Raw genomic sequence first — 6,000 nt, forward strand, 5'->3', positions numbered from 1 at the left:
TGTTTGGACGGGGCAGGTCAGTGCAACCAACAGACTTCATGCTTTAGCAGAATTTTTGGGTGTCTGTGTAAGGGGAGAGCACATGCAGACAGGAAAGAAAACAAATCACAATTTGGTCTTCATCTAGGAGTTCATTGTTCCTGAATTTCTCCTGAGACAAAAGACTGGAGAGGTTGGCATTTTCAGCATTTCAAGGTCCTTCTTTCTCTGGATGCAGTGGGAGCAGGCGAAGGAGTTGTGCTGATGCCTTTGAAGGTATGTTCTCAAGATGCAGATGTGATTCCGCAACATAATCTTGCCTGAGGATACAATCCAAAGCATGAGGAGAAAGAGGAGGAAACGGCAGGCTCTCAGGTAAATGCTCTCTCCTGAGTCAGAGGCTGTGTCTGTTTTTGCTCCTGAAATGCCACAGATTGAGAACCTGCAAACATTTAATTCTCTATTTCTGATGTTCCTGCCTAGCAGGGTGGTTTTCAACTGCTTATTTTTTTTAATTGAAGTATAGTTGATGTACAGTATTATATGTTTCAGGTGTAGAATATAATGATTCACAATTTTTAAAGGTTATACTCCATTTATAATTATTATAAAATATTGGCTATATTGCCCCTGTTGTACAATATATTCTTGCAGCTTACTTTATACATGATCATTTGTATCTCTTAATCCCCTACTCCTGTGTGGCCAACCCCCCTTCCTTCTCCCCACTGGTAACCACTAGTTTGTTCTCTATATCTGTGAGTCTATTTCTATTTTGTTATATTCACTATTTGTTGTATTTTTTAGATTCCAAGTATAAGTGATATCATACAGTATTTTTCTTTCTATGTCTGACTAATTTCACTTAGCATAATACCCTCCAAGTCCATCCTTGTTGTTGCACATAGCAAAATTTCCTTCTTTTTTATGGCTGAGTGGTATTCCGTTGTGTGTATTTACCACATCTTCTTTAACCATTCATCTGCTAATGGACACTTAGGTTGCTTCCATATCTTGGCAATTGTAAATACTGCTGCTATGAACATTAGGGTGCATGTATCTTTTCTTTTTTAAAAAGGTTTTTACAAGTTCTGTTTTAATATAAATTTATTTATTTTATTTATTTTTGGCTGCATTGGGTCTTTGTTGCTGTGCACAGGCTTTCTCTAAGTTGTGGCGACCGGGGGCTACTCTTCGTTGTGGTATGTGGGCTTCTCATTGCGGTAGCTTCTCTTGTTGTGGAGCATGGGCTCTAGGCACACGGGCTTCAGTAGTTGTGGCTCGTGGGTTTCAGCAGTTGTGGCTCATGGGCTTCAGTAGTTGTGGCTTGCCAGCTTAGTTGCTCTGTGGCATGTGGGATCTTCACGGACCAGGGCTCGAACCCATGTTCCCTGCATTGGCAGGCGGATTCTTAACCCCTGTGCCACCAGGGAAGACCCCATGTACCTTTTCAAATTAATGTTTTTGTTTTTTTCAGATATATACCCAGAAGTGGAATTTCTGGGTCATATTGTAGTCCTATTTTTAGTTTTTTTAGAATCCTCCATACTGTTTTCATAGTGGCTGTACCAATTTACATTCCCACCAACAGTGTACAAGGGTTCCCTTTTCTCCACATCCTTACCAAAATTTGTTGTTTGATATTTGGTGACAGCCATTTTGACAGGTGTGAGGTGATATCTTATTGTGGTTTTGGTTGTGTTTCCCTGATGATTAGTGATATTGAGCCATTTCATGTGCCTGTTGTTCTTCTGCATTTCCTCTTTGGAAAAATGTCTATTCAGGTCTTCTGCCCTTTTTTTAATTGGATTTTTTCTTTTTTTTTTGATGTTGAATTGTATGAGTTGTTTATGTATTTTGGATATAAACCCCTTATTAGTCATGTCATTTGCAAATATGTTCTCCTATTCAGTAGGAGAAAACTGATGGTTCCTTTTGTTGATGGTTTCCTTTGCTGTGCAAAAGCTTTTATGTTTAATTAGTTCCCATTTGTTTATTTTTGCTTTAGTTCCCTTGCTTTAGGAGACAGATCCAAAAAAATATTGCTACGATTTATGTCAAAGAGTGTTCTGCCTATGTTTTCCTCTAGGAGTTTTAGGGTTTCCGGTCTTACATTTAGGTCTTTAATCCATTTTGAGTTTATTTTTGTGTATGGTGTCAGAGAATGTTCTAATTTTACTCTTTTACATGTAGCTGTCCAGTTTTCCCAGCACCACTTATTGGAGAGACTGTCTTTTCTCCATTATATATCCATTCAAGCCTCCTTTGTCGTAGATTAATTGACTATAAGTATGTGCGTTTATTTCTAGGCTGTCTTGGCTTTGTATTTTTAGCTTCCAGTTCTTGTCTGTTGTAGTACATTAAACTATAAATTCAAAGATGATAAGAGAGTTCCATCTTGAATAGCTGAGATTAAAAAAGGCTTCAGGTTGAGAGACGAAGGCAGAAATGAAAGCTGAAAATTTTGGAAGGAATTCAACATAGACAAACAAGAGAAAAACAGTTTGTAAGATGACTTTGAACTGAAGAATTTATGTACAAATAACCTGAAGCTGAGAATAGTGAGGAACGAGTTACCCCCTGGATAAGCCAGTCTTATTTTTCTTCAAGAATAAAAAAGTCTATGTGTTGTTTGCAACTATTCATGATCACAAAGAAGAACCACATCACATGCTCCCCACAAAATGAAGTCTTAGTGTGCAATGAAATATTACCGAAAGAATGCTTTCTTAGATTATCTGAAAAAAATGTATTCCTGACCTGACTGTCACTAACAGCCTATGTGCTTCTGGAAAAATTACTAAATATCCTTGTTGTGTTTCCTCATCTATGAAATAGGGTAAACAAAACTAGAATACCTCTAAGACTTCTTCTAGCTCTAAAAGTTCTCTGATTCTATGTGTATTTTTAAAAAATATACTGCTATAACCTATTTAGACATCAGCATTAATATTTTCCCGGGGCAAGAAAATTTTGGAAAGAATAATCTAATTGGAATTTTATTTGACCGCTTCTTCAGATGTCAGTGGAAGACTAGACTATAACAATTCAGTAATGACAATGTTGTACACAGTGGAACAAAGGAAAATTCCAAATCTCTTTGCAACAAAGGCCATTGGTGTTTATGTAATCTTAACAGGAAAAAAGCAGGAGAGACACAATTCCCTTAGGAATTTGACATCCTGGAATTTATATTTTTATCATAGCTTGTCCTTCAAGGAGCCAATGTTCAAACCTGTGTATAATTTAGAAATTTTGTTCATCCCATGCATTCAGTGTGCAGGATTGAATTACTCAATGGTTGCAAAATAGAAATGTAGAATTAAAAAAAATAATTTACAGCATTCCTATAAATAATTATATCCAACACAGAAGATAATGTTACATACAACACTAAAGACATAACAGGTTATCCAGCCTTGCCCTTACTTATTTAGTTTTTTTAAAAAAATCTTTTATGGTGTGTCCAACCAAATTTTAACAATCCATGTTGGCTTCTATGACTCCCACTGGAAAATTAATAAATAAATTTCAATAAACACTTTTTAAAATTATTTTATACTAGAGCATAGTTGATTTACAATGTTGTGTTAGTTTCAGGTGTATAGCAAAGTGATTCAGTTATAAATATACATATATCCATTCTTTTTCAGATTCTTTTCCCATATAGGTTATTACCTATATGAGTAGAGTTCCCTGTGCTATACAGTAGGTCCTTGTTGGTTATCTATTTTATATATAGTAGTGTGTATATGTAAATCCCAGACTCCTAATTTATCTCTCCACATCCTTCCCCTTTGGTAACCATAAGTTTGTTTTCTGTGTCTTTGGATCTATTTCTGTTTTGTAAATAAGTTCATTTGTGCCTTTTTTTTCAGATTCCACATATAAGGGATATCATACAATATTTGCCTTTCTCTGTCTGACTTACTTCACTTAGTATGACAATCTCCAAGTCCATCCATGTTGCTGAAAATGGCATTATTTCATTCTTTTTAATGGCTGAGTAATATTCCTTTGTATATATGTTCTACATCTTCTTTATCCATTCATCTGTCGATAGATATTTAGGTTGCTTCCATGTCTTGGCTATTGTAAACAGTGCTGCAGTGAACACTGGAGTGCATGTATCCTTTCAAACCATGTTTTTCTCCATGATATATGGAGAGATATATGCCCAGGAGTGGGATTGCTGGATCATATGGTAGCTCTATTTTTAGTTTCTTAAGGAACCTCTATACTGTTCTCCATAGTGGTTGTACCAATTTACATTCCCATCAACAGTGTAGGAGGGTTCCCTTTTCTCCACACCCTCTCCATCATTTATTGTTTGTAGACTTTTTGATGATGGCCATTCTGACTGGTGTGAAGTGATATCTCATTGTAGTTTTGATTTGCATTTCACTAATAATTAACGATGTTGAGTATATTTTCATGTGTCTCTGGGCCATCTGTATGTCTTCTTTGGAGAAATGTTTATTTAGGTCTTCTCATTTTTTCATAGGGTTGTTGGTTTTTTGATATTGAGCTGCATGAGCTGTTTGTAAACTTTGGAGATTAATCCCTTGTTGGTCGCATCATTTGCAAATATTTTCCCCCATTCTGTGGGTTGTCTTTTCATCTTGTTTATGGATTCCTTTGCTGTGCAAAAGCTTTTGAGTTTAATTAGGTCCCATTTGTATATTTTTGTTTTTATTTTCATTACTCTAGGAGGTAGATTCAAAAAGATATTGCTGCAATTTATGTCAAAGAGTGTTCTTCCTATGTTTTCCTCTAAGAGTTTTATAGTATTTGGTCTTTCATTTAGGTCTTTAATCCATTTTAAGTTTATTTTTGTATATGGTTTTAGAGAATGTTCTAATTTCATTCTATTACATATAGCTGTCCAGTTTTCCCAGCACCACTTATTGAAGAGACTGTCTTTTCTTCATTGTATATTCTCGCTTCCTTTGTCGTAGATTTATGGACCATAGGTATGTGCGTTTATTTCTGGGCTTTCTATTCTGTTTTACTGATCTATAAGTCTCACTTTGTACCTGTACTATACTGCTTTCATTACTATAGCTTTATAGTATAGTATATGAGGTCAGGGAGCCTGATCCCTCCATCTGTGTTTTTCTTTCTCAAGATTGCTTTGGCTATACGGGATCTTTTGTGTTTCCATACAAATTTTAAGATTTTTTTGTTCTAGATCTGCAAAATATGCCATTGGTAATTTGATAGGGATTGCATTGTATCTGTATATTACCTTGGATAGTATAGTCATTTTGACAATATTAATTCTTCCAATCCAAGAACATGGTATATCTTTCCATCTGTTTGTGTCATCTTCAATTTCTTTCAGCAGTGTCTTATGGTTTTCAGAGTACAGGTCTTTGCCTCCTTAGGTAGGTTTATTCCTAGGTGTTTTGTTCTTTTTAATGTGATGGTAAATGGGATTGTTTCCTTAATTTCTCTATCTGATCTTTTGTTGTTAGTGTATAGAAATGTAACAGATTTTTGTGTGTTAATTCTGTATCCTGAAAATTTATGGAATTCATTGCTGAGCTCTAGTAGTTTTCTGGTAGCATCTTTAGGGTTTTCTACATGTAGTATCATGTCATCTGCGAACAGTGACAGTTATACTTCTTCTTTTTCAATTTGTATTCCTTTTATTTCTTTTTCTTCTCTGATTGCTGTGGCTAGGATTTCCAAAACTCTGTTGAATAATAGTGGTGGGAGTGGACATTTTTGTCTTGTTCCTGATCTTAGAGGAAATGCTTTCAGTTTTTCACCATTGAGTATGATGCTTGCTGTGGGTTTGTCATATATGGCCTTTACTATGTTGAGGTAGTTCCCTCTTTGCCCACTTTCTAGAGAGTTTTTATCATAAATTGGTGTTGAAATTTGTCAAAAGCTTTTTCTGCATCTATTGAGATGATCATATGGTTTTTATTCTTCACTTTGTTGATGTGGTGTATCACACTGATTCATCTGTTGATACTGAAAAATCCTTGCATCCCTGGGATAAACCCCACTTGA

The 6,000-nt window shown here is 35.5% G+C and overlaps 1 protein-coding gene across 1 annotated transcript in view; it reads left to right on the forward strand.

The window, feature by feature from the left end:
- The window catches only part of VGLL3 (vestigial like family member 3), a 55,463-nt gene extending 55,380 nt beyond the window's left edge, over positions 1-83 (forward strand). The window contains exon 5 of the transcript XR_005019694.1: positions 73-83. The gene's annotated coding sequence lies outside the window, so the exon portion shown is untranslated. The remainder of the gene's footprint in view (positions 1-72) is intronic.
- The last annotated feature ends 5,917 nt before the right edge of the window (positions 84-6,000 follow it).

The sequence above is a fragment of the Balaenoptera musculus genome, chromosome 4 (assembly GCF_009873245.2).
Source record: "Balaenoptera musculus isolate JJ_BM4_2016_0621 chromosome 4, mBalMus1.pri.v3, whole genome shotgun sequence".
Lineage (NCBI taxonomy): Eukaryota > Metazoa > Chordata > Mammalia > Artiodactyla > Balaenopteridae > Balaenoptera > Balaenoptera musculus.